This window comes from Xiphophorus maculatus, chromosome 18 (genome assembly GCF_002775205.1).
Source record: "Xiphophorus maculatus strain JP 163 A chromosome 18, X_maculatus-5.0-male, whole genome shotgun sequence".
NCBI classification, from domain to species: Eukaryota; Metazoa; Chordata; class Actinopteri; order Cyprinodontiformes; family Poeciliidae; genus Xiphophorus; species Xiphophorus maculatus.
The window spans coordinates 28,388,302-28,406,266 of NC_036460.1; positions in this window are offsets into that span (position 1 = coordinate 28,388,302).

A 17,965-nucleotide genomic window follows, 5' to 3' on the forward strand; every position below is an offset into this window, starting at 1 on the left:
TTGATCTCGTGCATACATTTCTTACTGTTTTTTTTTAAAGGAGTCTTCCATGTTTTTATCTGTCCACATTCAGTTTACTGTACCGCAGATGATCGCCTGAAGTCGTTCCTTGTGTATACTGTGATTTGAAAAGACTTTGACAATCTCAAAAGGACTATGCAATGCTTTGTATAACTGGATTCTGCACAAAACTCCACACACTTGAGGCCGGAAAAGGAATATGCACTATACAGCTGTTGTAAACTGTTGATAAAATGACAAAAAAAAAAGTAGATTTGTAACGAATGCGCCAAACTGATTTAGGGTTGTTGTTTTTTTTGTTTGTTTGTTTTGAGGGAAATGACTCTTTTTTTTTTTACCCTTTGAACGCGGGCGCGCAGCCCTTCCCTTTCCACGGAAACCGTCCGGCTCTTGTTTGCTCCCAGGCTCAGGTGAATTTAAGGAATGGGACTCGCCCCTCCACTCGGACTTTTATCTCCTCTCCCACTTCCTGCCAGCGATGTAAAACAGGACAAATATTGTTAATAACTCCTCGTCATGAATCACGGCTCACCGTTAAGTAGCCCCCCCTCCTCCCGCCGGGGAAGAATGAAAAACATCGACAGCTATTCATACACATGAAAAGAGCGGCGGTGTTGTGACAGCCGCGGCGCAAAGATCGCGCGGGAATGCGGGGAATCTGCGAGGCGCGCGCAAATGAACGCCTAGAATGACAGTATTAAGGCGTGTTCAGCGTTCATATCCAGACCTACATTGATCAAGTGCGACTCGTCGCGCGTGGACCCACCCAGTCTCCAGCTCATATTATTAGGTCATCGTGTAGTCGTTTTATGTGACTGTTATCGGCATACAAGACATGATTCCTCTCTCTCTCTCTCTCTCTCTCTCTCTCTCTCTCTCCTCTTATTGTATTATTTTTGTACAAAATTGAAATCAATCGTAAATCATTATTTATACTTCCTGAGAAAATATTGGTATTTGAAGTAAAAAGTTTTTTTTTCTAAAAATAATACATGTGTGGTTATTGTTTTGCATGTTTAGTGAGCGTATGTTATGTTTATTGGTGTGTGATTAAATGTCTTTGATCGTAATATTTTTTTATTAAATTTGTAAAAAAAAAAAAAAAAAAAACATCAGTAGAAGATCAGTATTGTCCAAACTTTTTTGCCCACCTGAGCCCAAAACTGGCAAATCTAAACTAGTGGCCACAAGATTAATTTATTTAAAAAGTCAAATGAGATTTTTTGTGACATTTTTGTTTAATATTTACTTGTACCATAATATCCTTAAAGAGGCTTCGGACTGCTGCCTCATTAAAAGGAAAGCAGACAACTTCCAGATTTTGGAGGTTATTTCTTTTCTATTTCGTTGGCCAAATTTTTACCGTTCAAAATTATTTCAAGGGCCACAAATGGCCCCTGAGCCCCACTTTGAACACCCATGTTCCTCAAACATGCATGAAAGAATGAAGTCAACACTCCAGGTATGTCTATACTCAGGGATTAACTTTATAACATGATTATAAATCTCAAAAAGTTGATTTTAGATTATACAGCTCCTTTAACAAATACGTAAAGAAAAAAAAACTATTTTTATAAAAATGACCTATTGCAGCTTTAAGCTGCATTTGTCTTATTATTGATTTATTGCTCTAATTCAGACACTTTTTGTTGTCAGTTCCTTATGTGTGATTATTGTTTTTGCATGTTTAGTGAGCACTACGGTGACCTACAGAATCGGTTCTCGCCTGTAAAAACTTCAGAAGCGAAGAAGTGCCAATATTGTCCTCCTGAATCGTTTTAAGACTCATTTCTGCTTCACTTTAAGCAAAATATTTTATGCATAGAGTGATCTGTTTTCAGATCCTGCAGTGTTGTGATTCATATGACCCACATTTGGTGGAGCCGGACCCTGCAGCGTGGCTCCCCGCTGACGAAGGCCTTGTAATCCTCTGACGTTGCTCCATTTGCTTTTCAATGAGGCCTTTGATTTCGAGTCCCGGGAAGCCAGTAAAGTTCTGACTTAGACTCTTTCATTTCAAGAGACACTAAAATACAAGAGGGTTTGTTTGCATCTGTTGAATTTCTAAACACTCCACCTGATCCATCATTAAGGCCTGAATACAAACTTAATTCATTAGCAGACTGGATGTTAGACCTGCATAAAAGACTATTTTGGCTGCTGTTTTTATGTGTTTAACAATTAGCAATAATAATATGTCTTTTGCACTTATTTGGGTTTGCTCTCTAGAGACATTGCTTCTTTTACTGAGTGACGTGTTATGAGGCTTTCATTTTCCCCTTAAACCATATATCTACAATAATCACAACAAATGGAATGATACATCTTTAACAGCAAGAAATGTTTAAATTTAGATAAATCCAAAAATTGCTTATGGATGTGACGTTGGTCAGTTGTGTTGTTTTAAATAAAGGGGTGATAGAGCATAACAAGTAACGTCAGATGAATTTAAGTCCTAATAGTGACTGTCAAAGTTTTAACAGAAATGAGTTAATCAAGAGTGCATGCATCATGAAGACTGGTTAATCATCATTTTAAAAGAGATTTTTCACTTATTAAAGTATCTTAAAGCATAAAGAATCTGAAAAGTTTATTCAATGCTGATGAAGCAAACAAACTATATTTTAAGATATTCATATAAACAACAATTCCATACTGACAATTAATCTAATGGTCGTTAGATTAACTTGTATCAGATTTTTAACTGTCTGCTTTGTGGAAGAAGCTTTAATTAGCATATCAGAAACATGCTGTTTGCTCTCACAATGTTTGCTCCCTCGCAAACAGCACTTACTCGCTGCTTTTCCATCATAAATGTGTGTAAAACTTTGTCAATATTCTGCTAATGATGAAAAAAAAAACATTTTCAAAATCGCAGTGTTTCCATTAAGCAAATTTATTCAAATTGCACAATACTGTGGTCAATGGAAACACGACTATAGATACACTCTAAATCAGATGTTTAAATACACTCAATGTGAGAAAGAATTTCCACACCATCTGGGACTTTAAAGCCATTATTTAATCTATGCTGTTTACAGCATGGAATAATTTTAAAATATTGATCTGATTATTTTAAAGAGGGTCTGGGGTATAATGTAAAATCAACTTTGTGGAGCTTTGTCATTTGTCATTTTATGACCATGAAAACATGATTCTTATGTTTGAGAAAACCTTTAATCTCCCATGGGAACCATTCTGGAGTTGTTCTCACAAAGCCCCGCCTACTTCCACAAAGCCCCGCCTACTTCCACAAAGCTCCGCCCATTTCTACAAAGTTTCTCTTTAGAGCTGCAGTCTCCGCACCTGTCTCCAATAATTTCATCTCCTCCTGAGGATTTAAGGAGCGGTTAGATGACCTCACTTTGGCTTTGTGCCTCAGCCATTCGGGGTGAAGTCAAGTCACAGCGATGCCTCTTTCAGTCATTTTCCTCATCGTTATTGAACGCTGTTTTATGCTTCCTGTTGTCCAGTTCCACTTTACTCCTTGCGGTTTTTTAGCGTTGAAGACGCCTCGTTGGTTCCCACATCAACCCTTCCTCCTCCAAGCCTCTACTAGTCAGATCTCCTCTGGACGCTCGGCCACTCCACGGCCATCTGCCACAGCTGCGTCATTCTCATTTATCACATAACGCTGTCTGTTCAGCTCCATTAAGAGATCCCAAACCATCTACAGAGCTCCGGTTTGAAATCCAAACCTGCCAGGATGTGGAGTTGCCCAGAAGGGGCATAAACAGATGCTTTCTGCACCTTGACAGACTTAACAGGCACAAACAATAGATATCTTACGCGTTGTTGACATTCAATTAACACATAATGTACTTCACGTGTTGTTTACGGGTTAATGACGAGCAACATTTTTGACGGATAATTGAAATGCTTACATCACATAGTTTATGCGATGTTGAGATGCCGATAACACGTACTTTACACTTTTTTTTTACACGTTAATGACGCATGACATTTTTACGGTCGTTCAGCATGAAAACATCATGTACTTTACACGTTGTTTGCGTGTTGTCTGCTCGTCAAAGTTACTTGAAAATAACATGAAATGCTTGCACATGTATGACCCCGGAGGCAGCGCCACCGATTGGCCTGGCATGCCAACTACATCACTTTCAGTAGTACCGTGTCGACGCACATTTTTCTTAACTGTTTACAAAAATATACCATATACAGGAGACTGGCAAGATCTCCATAGCTAACATTTGAAATCCAGCTATTTTAGTAAAACCTGCACAACCCTCAAATTAAAGACAGTTTTTCTAGTTTGGTGAAAATTTCCATATTTCTTAGTGTTTCATAAGGAACAAACTTTTACTAAAGGGAACTGAAAATGTTGTAGCAAACCTTCAAAAATCAAACAAATTCAATGCAGATATTAATTGTTGCAGACTCCTGTATGAGAGGATCAAGCATTTGACTGCTATGCCAGAAGCCAGCGAGCTGATTCAGTTCGTCCGAGACTCCGGAGGTCAACGCGAGAACCGAGGAGTCGCCTGGGAAACAGAGGGACTAGGACAAAGGGACAGAAAGTGGAAGCTGCAGGCTGAATGTAGCCATGTGTTTAGCAGCGCCAGAAGAAAGGATGTTACATCAACTCCAGCTGAGCCCCAAAGTGTTAATGGATAGGACTGCCCAGCGGGGGTCAGGGGTCGAGAGGCAGCTAATTGGTCACTGTGACCGGAGTTTACGCCAACCTCTCTCCGCAGAGAAACGCATACACATGTATGGAGCCGCAGTCCTCCATCAAGAAGGGCTCTGTTGTGTTCCTGCAGCAGTCGGGGAATCAGTCAGCCGCCTCCGCCGTACATCCACCGCAGAACCACCTACGGAGACAGCTGGGTGGCTTCTGAGCTTTAGCATCAGCTAGAAAAGATGAATAGTAGTGAGGATGATATTCACGGGGTTGTGTAAAAGTATTTGCCTCCTCACAGATTTTCTCGATTTCGCTCATTTTAAAAAAATGTTTCTTATTATCTGTCTGACTCGTTTTTAATCTGGACAAAGATTCCCTGAATAAATGCAAAAAGCAATTTTCAGAAACGATCTGGTCTTATGTGCAACTGGAATTACCCTGCGACACTAATCACTGGTAATGTCCTCCATCAACTGCCGTCCAGCATTTATGATAACCGGCAATAAATGTGTGTAGCATTTCTAAAGAAAATATGTTTTTTTTTTCCATATTTGTTAAAACTATCAATATGTCTTGACAGTATAACATGAACCAGATAATCTGTGAAAATATCACTCTCCTCCACCTCCTCCTGGAGCTACATTACTGTCTAAAGAAACAACCAATCAGAGCCAGGGGGAGGGTCTTAGCGCCTTCAATCATCCTTGTGAACGCTCTGCTAACTGTTCTAACGGGGAACAAACAACTTACTCTTACAAGAAAACTGTTAATCTTCCGTCATAGGTAGCCATGCTAACTAGCATTAGAATTCACAAAAGCAACACAGGCATGATTGACAGCATTAAGACCCGCCTCCTGGCTCTGATTGATTGTTTTTAGTTATTACTGGGAGCACCAACTAAAGAGCAGGCAGATTAGCTTTTTTCATAGATTATTTGTCTCATATCGTACTGATACTGAGAGCTTAAACAAATATGTCAAAAAAAAAGTTACATACTGCAAATTTAAGTCGCTGGGAAATAATGTTAGCCCAGCTGTTCTTTGCAGAATGTTTTGATTCAACCACATTCTGTTTTTTTAACCCAGTGCATTTTTAATGACTTTACAGTAACTTATTAACAGTAAATAAAAATTTGAAATACATGGATTATGAGTTTCAGCTTATTGTCACATTTATTTAATTCCAAATCCCAAAACAATATCTGCAGAAATGTTCTGTTTCTTCTTTGAATTTGTGTCGAGCGTCACTCTTTTGGGAAGGAAAATAATAAATCATTAGAGTTGATCTATGACTGATATAAATTCAATTTTACCGCAGCAACAACATTTTGCTGACTTTGAAGGAAATGCAGACATTAATACGTCATTAAAAATGTTTCATTTTTGTTTCAGCTCTTGTTCGTCGTCTTGCAGGGCCTAATCCGTCGTCGCTGGACTTTTTCAAACGGAGCCCATTTGCATCTGAGGTTAAGAGTCGGATGGGAGTCACGGGAGTCCTGATGGATGGACGACGTCATGCTGGTGCCTTTGCAGGCCTGACGCTGGACAGGTTAATGATTTATGGGGAATAGTGGGATACCTGGAAAAAAAAAAAAGTGAAATAAAAAAAAAATGTAAAAAAGACGGGTTAATGTTCGCCTTCTGGACGGACCTCCTCTTGTGGGTGGTGGTGGTGGGGTGGAGGCTGCCCACATTCAGTCCAGACTAACAGTCGAGTCGATGATGATGGACTGAACTGACCGGCCTCCGGCTAAACCCAGAACTCACAGCGGGGAGGGAAGGAGACCTCAGAGAAGCAATAAAAAAAAGAAAGAAAAAAAAAGAGTCCAAGCAGCTGGAGTCAGCTTCCGTCCTGAGCGATGCCTCCTGATGTGGATGTTCAGCTCGTGTTTTGGATGCATGTATAAGAATGAAGACGTTTTTTTGGGTGGGGTTAATTGACGAATTTCAGTGTCCATATTTATAAAAATGTGTATTTTTTTTTTTAGACAGACAAACACAAAATGAAAGGTACAGCGCTTCACCTTTTCCACATTTTGTTACGTTACAACCTTAAAAAGGCTCAACGATCTGGTGAAGGAGGTTCTGTTCTGGGGACGACTCTGGAACCTCTGGAAGAAAATGATGGACGACCTTGACCATCCTCGTCATCAGACTGCCTTAGAAAAACAAATGAGAAGAGCCTCTTCAAAGTCGCTGTGACACAGACTGCTACAGGAGGGTCTTTTCTGCCAACAACCATCACCATCTGCAGTAACTCTTTGAAGAATTTTCTGAGTTAATATAAGTTACAACGTTTAATATCCCTTTGGGATCAATAAAGTATTGTTGAATTTGAACTGAACTGAATTAAATTAATCTTTTTCCTCAAATTTCAACACACACATGTCCCATTATGACGATGTGGAACATTTTCTTTCAGATTTTTGTAAATTTATTAAAAATAGAAATCCAAGAATCCACATTTAATTACGTGTTCACAGTCTTTGCTTAACACTTTGTTGATTTCAGCCTCCAGTCATTTTGAATCTGGTTCCTCCAGCTCAGCTTGTCTATCTTCATCCAGTTTGCCCTGTTCTTCTCTCCAGCTCTTCTCCATCTGATTGTGTGGAGACGTTTGTCGGCCATTTTCTGATCTCTCCACAGATGTTCAGTCAGCTTAAAGTCTGGACTCTGGCCTGTCCACTCCAGGACCATCACACAGTCATTCTGAAGCCTTTCAGACATTGGCCACGTGTTTTGGATTCCTCTGGAAGCTTCTCTTCTATCCACAGCTGGCGTTCTGACAGAGTGACCATCCGGCTCTTGGTCACCTCCCTGACTAAGGCCCTTCTCCTCCCATCGCTCCGGCTGCCAACTCTAGGAAGAGCCGTGCTGGGTCCGAACTTCCTCCATCGACCAACGTCGGAGTCCGCTGAGCTCACTTTAACCTTCGAACCAGCAGAAATGTTTCCGGATCCTCGCCCAGACAATCCCATCTCGGAGGTCCACAGACAAATTCCTTTGATTTCATGCTTGGTGTTTGACCTCTGACCCCATGTCAGCTCCGGGACCTTACATAGACGGCTGTGTGTCCTTTCAAGTCCATTCAGCTTAATTTTACCACAGGTGGAAACGGGTCCATTTTCAACGTCACAGCAAAGGCGGTGAAGCCTTTTGGGCACATTAACATAATGGGGCACACGTGTGTGTATAACACTGACCAATGGGACTAATTTAATACAATCCAGAATACTGGACTGGCTGTAACATGATAAAATGTGAATACTTTCCTGATGAACTGTAGAAACAGACACTGCTGAACCTTTGGCTTCCAGGAAAGAGCTTTAGTTACTTTTATGCTCACGCAGTTATTGCTGCTGCTGAAAACATCTAAGATGCTCAGATGGGCGTGTGCTCACTGGAGCTCGGCAGTAATCTCCTTTGTTTTCCAGAGAGAGCCAGATGAGTCACTGGCCTTCTGTAGTTTCTGCGTTTCCAGCAGCGAGTCGATAAGAAACAACCACAGAGATGTTGGAGTCTTTACAACAGTGTTCAAACGCTTTCAACGTCAATGTGTTTTAATCTGACAGATTGAGGCTGAATGCAGAATAATCCCAATGAAAACCTTTTAAGAAAGTCAAGTTTATGTGAACTGCTCATTTCAGCAAGCAGGCAGTTCAAAGTGCTTTACATCATGGAAACGTAAAAACATCATAAACGCGTCACGTCAAAAACCAGCAACAGATACTACATTTAATCAAATGCGTTTGTTAAAAATCATCAATGCACATCAGACATGTTGGTCAATGTTCCATTTATTACAGTTCAAAAGCAACTTTGATCAGGTGGGTTTTTAGTCTGTTTAAAGGAACTCAGTGTTTCGGCTGTTTTGCTGTTTTCTGGAGGTTTGTCCCAGATTTGCGGTGGATAGAAGCTGAATGCTAACAAACGTAGACATTAAATAAGTCAGTAGAAAGGGGTCAAGGTTCACCGACCAGCAGCCTTCACACTTTTTCAAACTTAGTGACGTTTCATGTCATTATCTCCTGTGCCATTAATTATGTTTGATTTTATTGATATCTGCCTTCACTCATTGTTTGGTAGTTTCTGTTCTACATTTCTTGTTCTGTGACTTGGTTTGACTTGAAAGGTGCCTTCCATTTAAATATATTATTATTTCTATTATCATTATTGAGTTTAATTTTGAATTCAGTGAATTCACTGTTCCTAAACAGTTCCTAAAATAATGTCTTTTTTTTTGTTGCCAAAAGTGATTTTTTTTTTTTTCTGCCTAACTCATCATTATTAGATCAGTTTCTGGTATTTTGTCAAGAAAAAGTGGCATCAATTTCATTTTCAAGACATGCAAATCTGGAGATTGCAAGTTTGAGATAAAATCCAAAACACCTGCAGCTTTAACTGCATCACACATTCTTTCGGCTTGCAGCTGCTGCACACGCATGCTTCACTTGTCAAGTTTTTAACTGTAAATGAGTTTAAAAACATGCAAACTTTTCTTTCACTTCTTTGCTTTTTGTCTGTCTTGATGAAATATGATGAAGCTTATGGCTACAATGTGGTAAAAAAGGTAAAAAAAAGTTCAAGTAATGAAAACCTTCGGAAGCCACTGCATGTGACACATTTTTATCGAATATGTACGAGTCACATTTTTGTTTTTAAGTTGCAAATTAAAAACAACTTTGCAGAGCAGATTTTAGATTCTAGGAGGGAAACATTTAACAGATAAAATTAGGTTATTAACTGGTCATAACATCAAGAAGCGACTTCTGTGTTTTCAAAAGAAAATTGATGCACAAACTAAATTCCCTTTTTTTTTTGTCTTTTTACATTTTGAAGTCACTCAAAGCAAGATGGATCAAATGATTACATCTGCCCCACTTATTATGTAAGTTAAAGCTAAAAGCTAAATTCTCACGCATTGGTTACATGCTAATTTGGCTTAATTGTCACATTAAAGTCTTAATGTCTTCCTATGTGATGCATATGAACTTTGAAAGTCCGAGGGCCGATGATGTGATGGATTAAGCTGTAAATCTTCCTCCCACCATGACAAAGACGGAGAGGCTTTGCCCTTGTTGCTCCGCCTCGTCAGCAACGTGACAAAGAAACCGAATCACTTCATCATGATCCACAAAGACCCAAAACACTCTGAGCTGCAGTGCTGTGGAAGACAAATGCAAAAGCCAATCTTTAATAAAGAAATTCCTATATATAATTAAAGAAACTTAATGGGTTGATATACAAGACATAAAAAGTGTTTTAATGTCATTTTTTTGAAAGAATAAAAATATTCATTATGATATTGTGTTGTTTTTTTTTTTTTGTCTTGTGCTGTTTGTTTCGTTTGACCATGAATGGAAATGAGCATTCCACAAAATCTGGTGTATTTATGGCAATGTTGCACTCTCTATAAAGGGCCGGTGTTATGTATTTTCCAGGCATGTAGAGCTATTTTATAACACAATCAAGTAACTGTTACCACCAGTTGTTATAAAAAACATACTTATCAAATAAGACAAAGAAGAAATTTGACTTCATAATTTAATCCCTTGAAATTGGGCCTCTGTCCCTTTAAAAACTCCTGCTCTTTCTGAGACTCTGCCTGCAGGAAGTCATTCACAACATGGCTCCTCCACTCACCCTTTAACAACGTTTTAACCAGCGTTGCACTGAGAAGTAGCTTGTAAAATGAGCTACGGGTGGAACAAGCAATTCCACCAGATGTTTGCTAATTGCTGCTGGCTAGTCTGAAGGAGCTGAACGGGGGAGTCGTGGGAGAGGATTGCTCTGTAATGCAGAAGCTCAGAACCTTGCAGACTGCTGCTCAGAGGAGGAGCTTCGTCCATGAAGCTTCGTCCAGGAGGAGCTTCGTCCAGCTGGGTAGGTCTACCCAGCTGAATGGTTGCCACGGGAGATTAAAGGATTTCTCAAACACGCCAGATAGAACCAGCGCAAAACTCCAGGTACGTTTTTAATGAGAGAATAACATTGTAACGTGATGTAAAGCCCCCAAAAAGTCGATTTTACTCAATACTCCTTCTTTAAAGAAGCGAAAATATATTGAGGTTAGGACTTCAGGAAGATTATTTCATCAAATTCTTTTTTTGTCTGCTTGTTTTGTTTTGTAGAGACTATATTTACTGGCAGAGTTTGGTCCCTCAAAGTGGAGACATGATCTCATGAGGATATCTGTATGCGTTGCCTTTTACTAATCGCACAATGCTTCTACCTACTTTTGTTTTGAAATTAGAAGAGATTTTTAAATGCAGAAAAAAAACAACTTTCCAACATCCATGCAAAAATACTCGTTCCAAAAAAAATAAAAATAAAAAAATAAAATAAAAATTAAAGCTGCAAGCAGCCTCGGGCGGCCCTCGCAGCAAGCGCCGCTCCGGCCTATTGGCCACCGCGGGGGTTCCGGCCACCGCAGAAGCTCTCGCGCGTTTTCCAGAGCCGCAGCCAACTCCCCACCGCAGAAGCTCCGCCGCAGTTTCTAGCACCGCCGCCCGCCAGCCGCCGCAGTAGCTGTCGCGCATTTTCCCCGCCCGGCCACCGGGCGACACGCGTGAATGCGTTCGGCGGCGCTCCCCGACGACTGTCGAAAAATCTGGTGCAGATCGGTCGATGCGTCGAGGAGATACGGCCGATGTATTAACTTAGGGGGCGCAGTGGACCAAATTACATTTCAATCCCGTTGGGCTCTTTAGAGGTGAACAAAGGTCATACATATCCAGTTTGGAGCCAATCGGATGATCCATGTGTGAATTAGAGCCAAACGTATGAATATGGCGAGGGACTGATATTCGCCGTTTGGCCACGCCCACATGGTTCAGCCAGAAGCGAGCAATGACAGACCTCATCATCCGAATCATCTTGATTAGGTCAAGAGAGCCATAAACGGAGCTTTCCAAGGAAAAAAACGGCACTTCCGGTTCCGAGGGGGCGGGGCTTAGATGACGTCATAATATGATGACATAGGGTCGTCAGGGATCCCGCCATGGTCACTCGTGCAAAGTTTGGTGCAGAAGCTATCGACCGTTCACAGTAGAATTACAAATTTTTAATTTTTTCCTACATTACAAAATTGAACTCTGTAGGGCAATGCTGCCCTCTGGTGTCGAATTACTGAAATAATGAAACTATTTCAGTAATTTCAGTTATTCGACACCAGAGGGCAGCATTGCCCTACACATGACAAAGCCCTTTGTATTACACAGTCGATCACAGGGGAACTTTGAGCCTTGCTAACCCCCCATCCACATGTTCAAATGTCACCATATTGATAACTTTGAATCAGACATGCCTTATGATCAGACTGACCGAGTTTGAAGTCGATCAATCGAAATCCCTAGGAGGAGTTCGATCAAATACGAAGGCTGTAAAAGTCAAAATCGAGGTCAAATGAAATTCAATCTAAAATGGCCGACTTCCTGTTGGGTTTAGAGCATGGCTCTAAGAGACTTTTTTGTACGTCCCGACAAGATACACATGTGTACCAAGTTTCGTAATTCTAGGATAAAGCATGGCATGGGGCTGTTCATTTAAAATACTCTAGGGGTCGCTATAGAGAAATTAGGCCACGCCCACCAAATTTTGTTATGAATTCCTGTCGGTGGGTGTACAAGGATCCATCCTAGTGAGTTTGAAGCAGCTGGGCCCGAAATTGTGGAATTCAGAGCCAAACGAAATTCGACGGCGTTCGCAACGCCGCCACGCCCACCTGCTTCATCGCAGCCGGTCGGGGTTGGAATAACTCAACACACCAACATGTCTTCTGTCTCTGGACACAGTTTCATGTTGATTAGGTCAAAGGGCTAAGATAGCGACCGTTCACAGTAAAACATGACACTTCCTGTTCTCAGGGGGCGTGGCCTACTTAAAAAAATAATTTCACCACAGGGTATTTTAGGACACCCGATGACGATCAATCAATGAAAGTTTGGTCCCTCTCTGTGTTTTTGTATAGGAAATATAAGAGTTTCGTGTTTCATGGCGAGTAGGTGAACTTTGACCCCTGCTAACCCCCCTTCAGCAAGCTCATACAGTCACCAATTTGATAACTTTAAATCAGACATGCCTTATGATCAGACTGACCGAGTTTGAAGCCGATCAATCGAAATCCCTAGGAGGAGTTCGATCAAATACGAAGGCTGTAAACGTCAAACTCGAGGTCCAAAATGGACCTTCAATACAACATGGCCGACTTCCTGTTGGGTTTAGAGCATGGCTCCAAGAGACTTTTTTGTACGTCCTGAAAAGATACACATATGTACCAAGTTTCGTAATTCTAGGATAAAGCATGGCCTGGGGCTGTTCATTTAAAATACTCTAGGGGTCGCTATAGAGAAATTAGGCCACGCCCACCAAATTTTGTTATGAATTCCTGTCGGTGGGTGGATAAGGATCCATCCTAGTGAGTTTGGAGCAGCTGGGCCCGAAATTGTGGAATTCAGAGCCAAACGAAATTCGACGGCGTTCGCAACGCCGCCACGCCCACCTGCTTCATCGCAGCCGGTCGGGGTTGGATTACTCAACACACCAACATGTCTTCTGTCTCTGGACACAGTTTCATGTTGATTAGGTCAAAGGGCTAAGATAGCGACCGTTCACAGTAAAACATGACACTTCCTGTTCTCAGGGGGCGTGGCCTACTTAAAAAAATAATTTCACCACAGGGTATTTTAGGACACCCGATGACGACCAATCTCTGAAAGTTTGGTCCCTCTCTGTGTTTTTGTATAGGAAATATAAGAGTTTCGTGTTTCATGGCGAGTAGGTGAACTTTGACCCCTGGTAACCCCCCTTCAACATACTCCAAAACTCACCAATTTGATAACTTTAAATCAAACATGCCTTATGATCAGACTGACCAAGTTTGAAGCCGATCAATCGAAATCCCTAGGAGGAGTTCGATCAAATACGAAGGCTGTAAACGTCAAAATCGAGGAAAAAAATGGACGTTCAAGACAAAATGGCCGACTTCCTGTGATAGTTGGCTAATAACATTAAATGTAAGTTCTGAGTCTTTTGGGGAGCTCTACAAGTGTACCAAATTTCATGTCTCTACGATGAAATACGTTCATACCATTGTGTCAACAGAAAATTGCTAGTTGCCGCCGTTGAGCAATTTTTTTTGCGATTTTTGCGACAACCTTAAAATTCAAAATTTTTAATTTTTCTAGTCGCGACCGCCAAGTTTGGTGAGTTTTTGAATATGATAAAGCCCCCAAAAAGGCACACGAAGAGGTGGGAAGAATAATAATAATAATAATAATAATTAAAGCTGCAAGCAGCCTCGGGCGGCCCTCGCAGCAAGCGCCGCCCCGGCCTATTGGCCACCGCGGGGGTTCCGGCCACCGCAGAAGCTCTCGCGCGTTTTCCAGAGCCGCAGCCCGCTCGCCAGTGCGGAAGCTCCGGCGCAGTCTCCAGCACCGCCGCCCGCCAGCCGCCGCAGAAGCTGTCGCGCATTTTCCCCGCCCGTCCACCGGGCGACACGCGTGAATGCGTTCGGCGGCGCTCCCCGACGACTGTCGAAAAATCTGGCGCAGATCGGTCGATGCGTCGAGGAGATACGGCCGATGTATCAACTTAGGGGGCGCAGTGGAGTCAAATTACATCTCAAACCCGTTGGGCTCTTTAGAGGTGAACAAAGGTCATACATATCCAGTTTGGCGCCAATCGGATGATCTATGCGTGAATAAGAGCCAAACGTATGCATATGGCGAGGGACTGATATTCGCCATTTTGCCACGCCCACACGGTTCAGCCAGCAGCGAGCATTGACAGAGTTTATCATCCGAATCATCTTGATTAGGTCAAGAGAGCCATAAACGGAGCTTTCCAAGTAAAAAAATAGCACTTCCTGTTCCGAGGGGGCGGGGCCTAAGTGATGTCATCATTTGACCATTGGATATTATTGGACACTCGATTATGATCAATCACTGAACGTTTGGTGTCTCTGTGAGTTTTTGTGTTAGAATTACTAATTATTTAATTTTTTCCTCCATTACAACATTGAACTTTCATTCCGTAGGGCAATGCTGCCCTCTGGTGTCGAATTACTGAAAAAATGAAACTATTTCAGTGGGCAGCAGAGGGCAGCATTGCCCTACAAACAACGAACATGGACTGTTTATTATGTAATTACACAGAAGATCTCTCTAATTCATTCTGAGGGGGCGGGGCTTAGATGACGTCATAATATGATGACATAGCATTGTCAGGCATCACACCAGGATGAGTCAGGCCAAGTTTGGTGCAGCTCGGTCGAAATATGTGGAATCTAGAAGCAAACGTATGGCATCGGCCTTACAGGTCACTTCGCCACGCCGCCACAGCCAGCTGCTTCATCGCAGCCAGTCAGGGCTTGAATCCTCAACACACCAACATGTCTTCTGTCTCTGGACACAGTTTAATATTGATTATGTCAAAGGGCTAAGATAGCGACCGTTCACAGTAAAACATGACACTTCCTGTTCTCAGGGGGCGTGGCCTAAGTGATGTCATCATTTGACCACAGGGTATTTTTGGACACCTAATGATGATCAATAATTTAAAGTTTGGCATCTCTGTGAGTTTCTGTGCAGGATATATAAGAGTTTCGTGTTTCATGGCGAGTAGGTGAACTTTGACCCCTGGTAACCCCCTTCAGCAAGCTCATACAGTCACCAATTTGATAACTTTAAATCAGACATGCCTTATGATCAGACTGACCGAGTTTGAAGCCGATCAATCGAAAACCCTAGGAGGAGTTCGATCAAATGCAAAGGCTGTAAACGTCAAAATCGAGGTCAAATGAACTTCAATCTAAAATGGCCGACTTCCTGTTGGGTTTAGAGCATGGCTCTAAGAGACTTTTTTGTACGTCCCGACAAGATACACATGTGTACCAAGTTTCGTAATTCTAGGTTTAAGCATGGCTTGGGGCTGTTCATTTAAAATACTCTAGGGGTCGCTATAGAAAAATTAGGCCACGCCCACCAAATTTCGCTATGGATTCCTGTTTGGGGATGGATAAGAATCCATCCTAGTGAGTTTGGAGCAGCTCACCCCGAAACTGTGGAATTCAGAGCCAAACGAAATTCGATGGCGTTCGCAACGCCGCCACGCCCACCTGCTTCATCGCAGCCGGTCGGGGTTGGAATCCAGAACACACCAACATGTCTTCTGTCTCTGGACACAGTTTCATGTTGATTAGGTCAAAGGGCTAAGATAGCGACCGTTCACAGTAAAACATTACACTTCCTGCTCTCAGGGGGCGTGGCCTACATAAAAAAAAAATTTCACTGTAGGGTATTTTAGGACACCCGATGACGATCAATCACTGAAAGTTTGGTCCCTCTATGTGTTTTTGTATAGGAAATATAAGAGGTTTTTGTTTCATGGCGTGTAGGTGAACTTTGACCCCTGCTAACCCCCCTTCAACATGCTCCAAAACTCACCAATTTGATAACTTTAAATCAGACATGCCTTATGATCAGACTGACCGAGTTTGAAGCCGATCAATCGAAATCCCTAGGAGGAGTTCGATCAAATACGAAGGCTGTAAACGTCAAACTCGAGGTAAAAAATGGACCTTCAATACAAAATGGCCGACTTCCTGTGATACTTGCACTATGACATTACTTGTAAATTCTGAGCGTCTTAGTGAGCTCTACAACTGTACCGAATTTCAAGTCTCTACGATGAAGTAAGTGAATAGCAATGGGTCTGTTGAAAATTGCTAGTTGCCGCCGTTGAGCAATTTTTTTTGTGATTTTTGCGGCGACCTTAAAATTCAAAATTTTTAAACCGCCTAGTCGCTTCCGCCAAGTTTGGTGAGTTTTTGAATATGATAAAGCCCCCAAAAAGGCGCACGAAGAGGGGGGCAGAATCGTAAGAAGAATTAAAGCTGCAAGCAGCCTCGGGCGGCCCTCGCAGCAAGCGCCGCTACGGCCTATTGGCCACCGCGGGGGTTCCGGCCACCGCAGGAGCTCTCGCATGGTTTAGGGCGAGCTTTCCAAGGAAAAAAACGGCACTTCCTGTTCCGAGGGGGCGGGGCTTAGATGACGTCATAATATGATGACGTAGGATCGACGGGCCTCCCACCAGGATCACTCAGGCCAAGTTTGATGCGGCTCGGTCAAAATATGTGGAATGTAGAGGCAAACGTATACGAACGGCGTTGCCGCCATTGAAAACTCTTGGCACTTTAAAGCAAGCGAGACCAACGTCCTATCTGTCATCCAACACAGAATCACCTTGATTAGGTCAAGAGAGCCATAAACAGAGCTTTCCAAGGAAAAAAACGGCACTTCCGGTTCCGAGGGGGCGGGGCTTAGATGACGTCATAATGTGATGACGTAGGATTGACGGGCAAGCCTCCAGGATCACTCAGGCCAAGTTTGATGCAGCTCGGTCAAAATATGTGGAAGGTAGAGGCAAACGTATACGAACGGCGTTGCCGCCATTGAAAACTGTTGGGACTTTAAAGCAAGCGAGACCAACTTCCTATCTGTCATCCAACACAGAATCACCTTGATTAGGTCAAGAGAGCCATAGATGAATGTTTCCAAGGAAAAAAAGAGCACTTCCTGTTCTGAGGGGGCGGGGCTTAGATGACGTCATAATCTGATGACATAGAATTTTCAGGTATCACACCAGCATCACTCAAGCCAAGTTTAGTGCAGCTCGGTCGAAACATGTGGAATCTAGAAGCAAACGTATGGCATCGGCGTTACAGGTCACTTCGCCATGCCGCCGCACACAGCTGCTTCATCGCAGCCGGTCAGGGCTTGAATCCACAACACACCAACATGTCTTCTGTCTCTGCACACAGTTTCATGTTGATTAGGTCAAAGGGCTAAGATAGCGACCGTTCACAGTAAAACATGACACTTCCTGTTCTCAGGGGGCGTCGCCTAAGCGATGTCATAATTTCACCACAGGGTATTTTAGGACACCTATTGATGATCAATAACTGAAAGTTTGGTGTCTCTGTGAGTTTCTGTGCAGGATATATAAGAGTTTGGTGTTTCATGGCGAGTAGGTGAACTTTGACCCCTGGTAACCCCCCTTCAGCAAGCTCATACAGTCACCAATTTGATAACTTTAAATCAGACATGCCTTATGATCAGACTGACCGAGTTTGAAGCCGATCAACCGAAATCCCTAGGAGGAGTTCGATCAAATGCAAAGGCTGTAAACGTCAAACTCGAGGTCCACAATGGACCTTCAATACAAAATGGCCGACTTCCTGTTGGGTTTAGAGCATGGCTCTAAGAGACTTTTTTGTACGTCCCGACAAGATACACATATGTA